The sequence below is a fragment of the Argiope bruennichi genome, chromosome 10, assembly GCF_947563725.1.
Source record: "Argiope bruennichi chromosome 10, qqArgBrue1.1, whole genome shotgun sequence".
NCBI classification, from domain to species: domain Eukaryota; kingdom Metazoa; phylum Arthropoda; class Arachnida; order Araneae; family Araneidae; genus Argiope; species Argiope bruennichi.
The window spans coordinates 58,062,282-58,074,283 of NC_079160.1; the positions used below are offsets into that span (position 1 = coordinate 58,062,282).

The window sequence follows — 12,002 nt, forward strand, 5'->3', positions numbered from 1 at the left end:
ATATTGCTTATTCCTTGAGATCTACAAAGGGACACTTTGTGTAAATTTTGCATTTTTAAGGAAAATGTTACAGCGGTTGGTGGTTATACAGTAAAACTGCTCAACAGGTTCGAAATGCTTTTTCTTCACAAAGACATGAACGCACAGACAACGAAACACAGTGCACACAAAAAAAGCATTTGCTGTAAACAGTAGCACAGAAACAGCAATTTCATTACAAATAACCGTAACAGCACAAAATACACAAAGAGAATACGGAGAGAGATACTTCGTTCATGCATTCACATCTCCGGAATTGTTTACTCCTCGCTTGAGCTGAACTCAACTTCCGACGCAATCGAATAATATTCGACTACAAGCCCAACTTCCATATTTGTCTCGCGATTCTTTATAGTTTCCATGACAGGGCAACGAATGCTATAGAAACACTTACATAACTTGCGTCCTAAGAGAGCTATAGCCTAGATTCTGGTTGTTTCTGGTATTTTCGATTTTATGATCAAAGTCGCCGTATCGTTAGTGGAATCAATGTTATAATTTTATGATACAAATAAGTAGTACGTATTGCAGTGTTAAAGACAAAGTATAAGGCGTTACGAAATCGGGAAACAAGCAGCGTTTTAAAAATGCGAAGTTCTTAGGCACTGTAAAATGTATTTAAATATTTAATTTTTTATTTCTATAAATCTAATTGTAATGCATTTTTCAACACAGTATTTGAATTATTTGTCTGCTCCGTTTTTTAAAATCACCTAAACTTATAAATGAATATTTTAAATTTAGTTCTCTATTGAATAACTGTCTTTCATTTCTTTTTTAACTCGAGAAACTGATTGTCTATTTGCTTATTTTTCCGGATTGATTCTTTTTCTTCCCTTTTTTTATGAAGAAGCGTTATTAAATTCCATTATAGTTATATTTCATTCCATATGAAATCAAGTTGTCGAAATTTTGCTGCTATTTTAACACTTACACTGCATCATGCTAAAAAATGACTCCTGAAATTTAATTAATTTACAACCAAATTGTAAGAAAAAATCTTGGATGAAGTTTTGGAAAACCGAGTTGTGCACTTTGCCATACTTTTTACCTTCGACATCGTTCTATAATAGTATTGTATGGAGTTTTTTTTCATATTATATCGTCTTACAGTTGCTTCTTATATAAAATGGTTTACTGGTCAATAGAAATAAATTGAAATAAACCTAATTGCAATTCAATAAAAATAAATAATGTTATGTAAATGTTACAAAGTAATCCTCTTTACGACACCCTTTTTTTCAAAGGCAAAAAAAGAGAAATACGGGTTATATATACCAAATGATAAGAAAGAAAACTATCTATAAAAATTATTCTAAATTAATTTTTTAAAACAATAAAGAGTATTGTATTATTACAGATGGTACGATTGCACTTAACATTTCTGTTGTATATTGTGTTGAGATGAAAGCGATATTGCCATATGTTGTGATACTTGCTTTACTCACTTTGCGATGTATTAATGGACAGATAAAAACTTAGAAAATGTCTACAATTTTTTCTCGTAAACGTAGTACAGAGAATTGTAGTAATCGTGAAAAAAATTCAAACTTGAGATTTTGACGAACCTACACTTTTAGACCCTCTTGAGTTCGAAACACACTTTTGGAAAATGTCCGTCGGTCTATCTGTGACAAATATAACTAGAAAACACTTTGAACTATACTGTTGAAGTTTGGTGTATGGTCTTTACTCAAATTTGCAGATTTCTATCAAATACTGAGAAAAATCTGTTCAGAGGAAATCAATATGTTTGTCTATAAATAATTACAAAATAAAGAGAGCTAGATAGATAAAATTTGGCAAATAGATTTAAACTTTATAGAGTAGACACTTGTCAAATTTTGCAGTATATCCAACGAAAGGTTGACTGTCTCTCGGTCTGTATTTTCATAGACATGTAAAAGCGATACTTATGACTTAAATATATCAAATTTGATAAAGGATTTTGTGACTACAAGCGCAGTTTTTTGTCAGATTTTTGGTTCATCCAATTGAAAAAAAACGCGTGGAAATTTGATATCGATTTTGGTATATTATTAATGCTTCCCAGGGATTAATCGCCAAGGATGGCATGATAGATTCGGTAAAAATGCTACACTCAGGCCAAAAGTTAACATTTCGTTAATATTGCATGCCAATGCCATGTAAGGCGTTCTCTGGCATGACAAGTTTATTAGAGTCTCTGCGAGAAAGTTTTGGTGGGACTACTTCCGCTGGTTAATTATAAATCTTCCGTGTGTATTGTATGTGCTGTTGTAATTAAATTTCTTATGGGCAGTATTCATCCCGAACTTCCACTAAATCAATATTTCTATATTATGAGTGTCTTACCCATTTGCATCACATGAAGTTATAGCTCATTATTGCGAGTGTCTTACCCATTTGCATTAATGCAATTATAGCCGATTATTATGTCTTACCCATTTGCATCACAAGTAGTTACAGCTGATTATTATGTCTTACCCATTTGCATCACAAGTAGTTACAGCTGATTATTATGTCTTACCTATTTGCATCGCAAGTAGTTATAATTGATTATTATGTCTTACCCATTTGCATCACAAGCAGTTATAGCTAATTATTGCAAGTGCCTTACCCATTTATATTAAACCCATTATAGCTGATTATTATGTCTTACCCATTTATATTAATTCAATTATAGCTGATTATTATGTCTTACCCATTTGCATCACAAGCAGTTATAGCTAATTATTGCAAGTGCCTTACCCATTTATATTAAACCCATTATAGCTGATTATTATGTCTTACCCATTTATATTAAAGCAATTATAGCTGATTATTATGTCTTACCCATTTGCATCACAAGCAGTTATAGCTGGCATCATAATTTCGTCTTTTCGTGTGATTTGTATATCCAAAATGGTTGGATACTTCCAGTAGAGATCCATAAAATCAAGAGACTGGTAGATGAATCCCACTATGCAGCAAATGAATATCGCCAACCGTATCAGACGGACTCTCCAGCTATTAGCAATCACTATCTCCGGGATTCCAGTAACCAATGAATTGCTGTAGAGATTTTTCGCATATTCTGAAAACTCAACTTTCTTTTTGTTCCACATCCTTTGAGGATACATTTTTTCTTGTCTTTATTTTTATGATGATGTCCCTGAAAATAAAATAAAAATTATATCATAAGACTTCTTTAATCCAGTGGTTTCAAATCAACTAACAGTTTTTGCCAAATTTATTATGATTTTTTAAAGTCAATTGCTCCGATTTGGAAACAAGAAAGATAGTCATAATATGTAATAAGCACTTTTAAGCAGTTGTCTAATTTGCCTATTTGATAATCCAGTCTTGATATATACCAATAAAAAAAATATCCTTGTTGGCCATTAAATACAGGGTGGTTATAATTAAACTTCCTCTATAAACAGCATCCTACAACGCAAGCAATTGAACGGATTGCAAAGAAATTTGGGATATAGACTATACAAGAGATGCGCTCACGGAATTTTGAAAAAAAAATAAATAGTTCCAAAATGTCCACTAGAGTGCGCCTTGTCCGGAAAAACACTTAACTTAACACAATAAACGACAAAAAAGGGAATACAGAAACAGTATTAACTATCCAGAACAAGAATTATGAGTAATAAAATGAAAAACCGGGAAACGCTAGAAACTCCATAACACTTCATGTGCGAAGCATCACAACTTATCTGTTATGATCTGCTGTTGAGCACACTGTCCATCGACTCGAAATTTTGCAGGTGAATGAGGGTGGTCACTTGGAGCACCTTTCCCTACATCGTCCTGGACACGATTAACAACTACACCTCTTGAGTAATTTCTTCCTAATATATTCTTTTTTCTGCAAATTTGACTTTTTTTTTCTCAAACAGCTTATTGTTATTTTTTCCTTACCTTTACTTAATGTGGTTCGATGACAAAGTGATCTGAAACTAGTCAATAAATGATAATACTGTTTCTGTATTCCGTTTTGGTCGTTTATTGTGTTAAATTTAATGTTTTTCCGGAAAAGGCGCCCTCTAGTGGACATTTTGGAACTATTTTTTTTTTTTCCGAAAATTCCGTGAGCGCATCTCTGTATAGTCTGTATACCAAATATCGTTGCAATCCGTTCACCCGTTTGCGTTGTAGGATGCTGTTTACAGGTGAAGTTTAATTATAACCACCCTGTATTATGGTCATGTCTTAGTGAAATGCACATAAATACTGTAAAAGAAATGAAATTTTGTGTGGCAGAAATTAAATTCACTACCAATTTAGACTGGCTTAAGGTAAAAGAGAAATATGCACGGCCGTCGATAATAGCCAAGATAATTTTGGGGAATATATAGATTATTAAAACGCAGACCAATATTTAATACACAGCCCTTTATTAGTGACAAAGCCTGAAAAAACATCTTAGCGTAAATATAATTATAGGAAGCTATTCATTGATGCAAAATTAATTTCAAATAAGAATGAACATTTTTTTCAGAAGAAAAAAATTACACAGTTCGTAGAATGATTAATTATTTCTAGCAATGTTTTGTGACTCTCATTTTTTGCTATGTGTTACCCAGGTACACAAAATAAATGCAGAAATGCTTTTAATCAACAAACTTGTTTCACTAGTTTTTTCTAAGTGTTTTTTTTTCTATATTTGTCTTTATTTATTTAGTTATTCATTTAATGCATAATCATGATTTATGAGTTCGGTAGAAAATGAGTAATTGCACACAGAATAATGCTGAAATTAATTAAATATATTTTTCCTTTCCTCAGATGGATTTGCCTATTTTTATAGAATGAAATATTTATAAATAGACTTCAGTTCTTAATTACTTCATTTTATTTAAGAAATATCGTCTCTTTCATTAATAAAACTCTCTATAAATTAAATATTACTTTAGAATGAGTGAAAATATTGGTCTTTTCTTTAATTCTGTAACATTAATTTAATATTTGTTTCTTCTTTAATTGTTAATTAAATTGTTTAATTAAAGTTTGCAACAGTAGATAATTTAAATGAAGATAAAGGTAAATAATGGCATAAAAATAATTATTTAAATAAAAATATTTAATATTCCACATTTTTACAATAGACTAAAAATTGTGAAATAATTTCTCAAGCTTCATACAGATAGTCTTGAAAATTAATGATTATGAATTTAAAAAATTCATGGACTTATAAATCTGCATGGGGATATCAAAAATTATTTTATATATTTTAGTCTGTTTTAAAAATGTGGTATATTAAAGATTATTTTTTTATTTAAGTGACTATTTTCTACTTTTTAGTCTTGTGTTTATGAAATTACAGTTGACTTTAATGCGTCATGACTTGCCATGGAGCTGTCTGTCGGCAATGAAAACTTTTAATCAATCGAAAAATTTATACCAAACAGACAAACAAGAAAACGTGTTAATATTGAATTGTCTTCCAGTTCGGAATTATATCCAATTCAGTTTCAGATCTCTGGCTCCGGGAATTTAGTTTAAAATCTATTGCAAAATTTGAAACGGACAGACAGAGCAGAAAATGAGTTGGTAAAAACATCTTGTTCTTAGATCTTGTTAGAAAGATCAAAGAAATGAACTTTTTTTGGCTTTTGGTTTCATGCACTTTTATCTAGTTTAACTTGTTTCAAATTTGTAATGTTAGAATGGTGCAATCGATATTTTTTTCACTCGCTTGCTGGTGCATTTGATCCTTGAAGTTTTCTACAATTATATACTTGTTATAAAAATGGCACTAGAGCAATTTTATAACTTCACAGCTTAATTATTAATTAATCGATTCATTTAAATAGATTTTTATTCCATTCAAGTGGTGCCATCTGGTAATAAATTTGAGAAAAAAAGGTTTCAAAATGCCATATTTTTAAAATAAGGATTTATAAATTAAAAATAGAAAATAATTCTTCATTTTAGAATATTAACTAGCAATACCCGCACAGCGTTATCCGTGGTGTAACATCCAAGAGGAAAAATTAGCTTTAAACTTAAGTCTACATTCACCCGATATGACATGGGCATGTTACGTAACATGAAACAAACATTAAAATATATTTAGAAATCATCAAAAATAACTACAAAACCATTCTTTGATAGCGCACATTCAGAAATAGACTCTTAAAAAGGTGAAAATATGATATGTTCATTCGATGTTTAAAATCAGAAGTAAGCAAAGAAATATATCGTATATGCATGCCACAGCTCTTGCTGTTTGCGCATGCGCAATTTGAGGTTTTCGCACTTGAATGAATAAGTACAAAGCACAGATACTGCTGTTTTACGCTATAAAACTCCTTTTTTTATTTTGATAAGACTTCAATATACTAAAATCTTCTCCAATAAATGCCCTACAAAATGGTACAAATATCTCCAATATCAGTTAAATATTTCTCGAGTTTTCTCTTTCAAACCTACAGACGCTTTCAGGAGACATCATTTTATACTATGTATAGATAAAAGAATGTTTAAAAAAATCTCTTATTTAAATTTATTGAAGCAGGAAAAAAAGCTAAGACTTTTAATAATTAAAATACAGTAGTTTTTCTGTCAATTAATTAAAACACAGTGCCGGTGTCCTGGCCTAGGGGTAGCGCGTCTTCCACGTGATCTACGCGTTCCGGGGTCGATTCCTGGTTCGGGCATGGTTGTTCTCTTCTTTGTGTTCTTTTTGTGAGGTGCGTGAATGAGAGTGTGTGTGTGTGCTATCTTCATTTGAGCTAGAAGTCAGACTTCTGCCCTCGGGTGCTCAGGGGTCTTTACCCTCAGAAGCTACTGCTCAATAATTTCGCTTAAAATAGTCACACGACAAAAAAAAAGTTAAAATACAGTAGTTTATTCTGTTAATACTTCTTGATTTTATCTTCTTGAAAGATTTTATGATACCATCATATTAAAATGTTATTTTAATATTTTTTCTACAACATATGAAATTAATTAGGGATATCAACTACCCTCGATAGAGTCTATAAGATTTAAAAAAATTATTTTTTTTAAATTGTTCTTTTTTTCGCATATTATTTTTTCATATTCCAAATAAAAAGCATTTATAAAAACTCAAACCGAGTATTAAAAATAACTATACTGATTTCCTCCTCTCAAATCCGCCTAACGTTGACGTGCGAAACAGCTCAAAATAAAATATAGTTGTTAAAACTCCGAAATAAAATATAGTTGTAAAAAAAAACTGCCGTTCTTCACTATTTTTACCACTCAGATTAATGAAGGGGTTCCGAATACAAGACACACATTTTTGCACACAGGTCACGAAATGTAAGTCGCATCAATTTGTTGTTTTCATGAGAATTATAGCCCTTTCCCATAAGGTCGGAACCGTGTATAACTAACGTGCGTGCATCCAAGTTGGTGATTTCCATTGTGTACTAAACACGCTGCACGAAGACCCAAGTATCTCTTAGCAACAAAGATGCGTTATATCTTTTAACATTCCCAGGCTCTCTTTAATGAATCTAACAATAAAAGGAAGGTTCAGAAAGAGCTAGGCGGGGACCGGAGAAAGGTTTAAATTACTACTAATAATGAGATTAGTTTTGTGTGGTTCCATTTTCTACTTCTGTAACTAAGTCTCAGAGAGGACCTTAGAAAGAAGGTAAGGATTTAATCTCTTGATAATTATTTCGTTGGAAGATGATTTTTCTCAATATAAAATTTATTGGAGTCAAATCAAATTAGTAATCATTATTTGAAATTTTCTTGCTTAAAAGAATACATTTTTCTGCCTTTATTTTTTTCAATTAAAGAATTTGAAAAAATAATAAGAAAATTTATACAAATGAGTAAATGTTTTCATATAATAGACAAAATAATGTTCTTTTTAATTTCTTTATGTATTAATGTTATTTCTTTAAAAAAATCACTTATTAACCCATTAATTCCCGTTTAATTTGGAATATAAATTTAAGTAATACTCTTCTAAATTATGTTGAAAACACAAAATTTAAGACAATTATACCGAAAAATTTCAACATTAATAAAAAAATTTTAAATAATCAAAAAAAAAATGAAGAAAATCGGGGTTTTTTAAAGAAATATTAATTTTTTTCCAACTATAATAGCCAATAAAGAATATTTTCGCTTCCCTTTCATAACTTAGAAAATAAATTTAAAAATAATATAAATACTAAAATTTCAATAATAAAAGAAAAAAATATTTTTTAAAAAATAATGGAAAAAAGAAATAAAACCATTTTAAAAATTTTATATAGATAAATATTAATTTTTTTTTCAAATATGATAGCCAAAAATAAAGAATACTTTCGGTTCGCTTTCATAATCTCGAAAACAAATTTGAAAATAAAATTAATGCTAAAATTTCTGTACTAAAAGAAAAAAAAGCATTTAAAAAATAATGGAAAAAAAAGAAAGAATTTTCTTTTTTAATTTGCTGTCGATAAATATTATTTTTTTTCAAATATAACAGCCAATAAAAGCGAATACTTTCTGTTTTCTTTCATAACTTAGAAAATAAATTATAAATAAAATTAACATTAAAATTTCACTAATAAAAGAAAAACTTTTAAAAATTATCTAAAAAAGAAAGAAAATCGTTCTTAAAATGTTTTTATTAATAAATATTAATTTTTTTCAAATATAACAGTCAATAATAAAGAATACTTTCTGTTCCCTTTCATAACTTAGAGAATAAATTTGAAAATAAAATTAATACTATAATTTCGACACTAAAAGAACAAAACGATGTCTTGAAAATAACCTAAAAAGAGAAGAAAACTATTTTTAAAATTTTGTATACACAGTTATTAATTTCTTTTTCAAATATAATAGCCAATATTAAAAATAATTTCGGTTACTTTTCATAACCTTGAAAATAAATTTAAAAATAAAATTTAAAGTGGCAATACAAATTGTGTCCGATTTCATAGTCTAACTAATTAGTGGTATATACAAGTTGAAAGTTGTTTAATAGCTATAAACTATATATTTTTATAGCATTTATAGTAAGCAAAAAGAAACAACAAAATATGGTCAGTTTAATCATGAAATTGGGATGTAATTGTCTTCAATTGATGGTATTGGGTTAATGAATTAATTAGGATTTTTTTAGAAAACTGCAAATAATTTTATTATACTAATTTTATAATTAGATGTAGCCTATTAATAAACAACTATAATTTTATAGATGTCTGCTTCGCTATTGGAAACTGTGCCTGAGTGTACCTAACTTATTAACTGAAATCGAAATACAATCACAGTTGATTCCGAAATAATTAATTTATTATTTGGAAAAATACTGGATGGAAATATTTTTTTTCGTTTTCTACTGCGTAAATAGTTTTATGAAAAATACTATTTTAGAGTTGATTACTCATAATTCATTAAATGTGTTCGTTAGATATATAGCTTTTAGAGCAATTATTTATTTTTTAAGCATCTTTTTACTGAAATTCAAATTATTTAGAGGTCAGCATTCTTTTACCCTGATTTTTACAAAAAAAGTTTTAGAAGTATTTTATTTTAATTAGTTTTTGCATTAATTATTTCCATTAGTCAATAATTCATAGTACATAATTAATTTGTACTACTAACTATGAATTTGTAATAGTACATAATTCATAGTACATTTCCAACAGTACATAATTAACGTAGAAGGAAATTTAAAAAAAATTAGAATCAAATTGATAAGAAATATAATTAAATTCGTAATTAAAAAAGACAAAGGGTGTGATCGCCCCAAAACTTCCTCGCATATTATCTAGTAAATATATTTGTGTGTTATTAACTACATGGCACTGCGAATACTCGTTACAAAAGAGCCTGTTAGAGTGCGATCGTTCGTGATTATTTTAAACACAAGACTCTATGTCATATTTCATATATTTAAGTCATTACGTTTTTGATTCATCGCTTTTACATGCATAAGAAGGAACATATTGACAGACGGACAACCTCTTTATGGATTTGGACCCAAATTTGATACATATCTATGCTTAAGAAGTTAAATACATGTATAAAATTTTAACTGACTTTTTTTTTATAGTTATCGAGTGAACTTGTGTTCGAACAGTCAGACAGGCAGACTTCCTATGAATTTCGTTCAGAATTTCATAGGAATTTACAAATTTGTTCTTAAGTTCGTGAATCGAATTTCAACCATCTAGTTCAAAGCAGTTCACAGATATACAGACGGATGTAATACCAAAAATATGCTTTTCGAATTCAAGGGAGGTCAAAAACACAGATATTCTTCAAAATCTCGAGGTCAATTTTTCGACGATGCCAAAATCTCCTCTTTGTATATATCCCGTATATGGGACACTTTTTTAGCTTTAAAAATGTTTAAAAAGTCTTTCAAAGTTTTCTTAAAGTCAAAAATATATATTCAAAAGTGAAATCGATTCTCATTCCAGAAATCTTTTATGCCATAAAACTACTAAAAAATTATAAATTCTATTTTAAACATCTATACCCTCAAAGGCAAAGGGTTTTTTTATGCAGTTTTTTTTCAGAGAATAAAACAATGATTTTCAACCAGCTAATCTGCACCAATTGGAAGAAAAATAAAAATGAAAAAAGAAAAAATTCAGAAAAATAACTTAATGAAATCTAAACCAAAAAATGAAAATGGGAATGTAAAATGGAAGCAAAGTACTGCATGTAGGTTTCATATCCTTGGTGTTACTAAATAATATGATCCCTAACTATATTTTGTAATATATATATTGTAATAGCAGATTTGGTAACCAACATATTCATCTGGAATATTGGATTTCTCAGCTCTTAAACTATTGATATAGAATGCAATTATTTAAAAATTTCACGAACCTTTTTATGATTTAATTTATGAATTTAATGGAATCAGTCTCAAATTATTTCCTATGCAATTTAAAAAATGGATTTATGGCGAAATAAATGAGGAAGTGAAAATTCCAATCTCCAAGGAAAACAATTTTTTGTCTTAATTTCAACACAGGTAAAAGCACACGATTGAATGATTTGGCAGGACAAGGAGTTCAGTTTAAATTTGATTGGAACAATAAAAATATTGTTATAGATTGTGAATCAAATTAATTTTAAGAAATTCATAACTTTATGATTGTGTCATTTAATTGATAGCTTTCAACGGAGCAATGATTTATGTAATATCTTATTAAAATAAAATATGAAGATGTACAGAGAAGAAATTAGTTATTAGTAATAACACAGCAACTTCTTTCTCCCTCTCTCTCCTTTTTAGATTAAAAATCATTTTTGTAAATTAATATTGTCAAAAGATTTAGCTAAAATATATCAAAAACTTATTTAATTTATATTTTAGTTAATTTTTACACTTTGTAAATTGACATCAGCTTTTGTTTGGTCTTGAATGTATATATGCATATATATTTGGAAATTGTGGGTTAATGTATTGAATAAAATCGCATTTTTGTTACCGAAATTTTTTTAATGAAATAATTTTATTTCTTTAGCTTGCAAAATCTGATTGAAATCTGATTTTATGTTTTCAAATATTCGAATGCAGATACTTGTTTTTATATTGGATGAAGTAACATTACTTTTAAGCAATGCTTCTTTAAATAGAATGATTTATTTTTCTGAACTTTAAGATCTGCTGAGATCTATTTGAAATTTTTAGAACATGCAAAAAGATTCGATTGTTAGTTCAATGAAAGAAATTACAGATTTTTTTTTATCTTGCATTTTAGAACGAATAAGCAGACTGGCAGATTTCCCTGCGGATGATTATTTCGTCCAAAATTTTGAAGTTGCAATATTGATGGGAAAAAAAATACCAAATTTTTTCCATTTAACTCATTGTTTTCAAATTTATTGTATTCACATATGAATCAATAGACAGAGGTAATTTCATTTTTTTTCTCCAAAATTCAGCATATGTATCAAATTTAATTAATGTCGGACAAAGATTGTTAGATTTGTATTAAAGTTTGTGAAACAGAGATTATCGATTGCTCTATATATAAAAGCCTATATACAAAAGC

At 28.6% G+C, this 12,002-nt stretch overlaps 1 protein-coding gene across 1 annotated transcript in view; it reads left to right on the forward strand.

Moving 5' to 3' along the window:
- The first annotated feature begins 7,513 nt into the window (after window positions 1-7,513).
- Window positions 7,514-12,002, forward strand: part of LOC129989217 (polycystin-2-like) — a 47,933-nt gene continuing 43,444 nt past the window's right edge. Inside the window, exon 1 of the mRNA XM_056097597.1 lies at window positions 7,514-7,636. The gene's annotated coding sequence lies outside the window, so the exon portion shown is untranslated. The remainder of the gene's footprint in view (window positions 7,637-12,002) is intronic.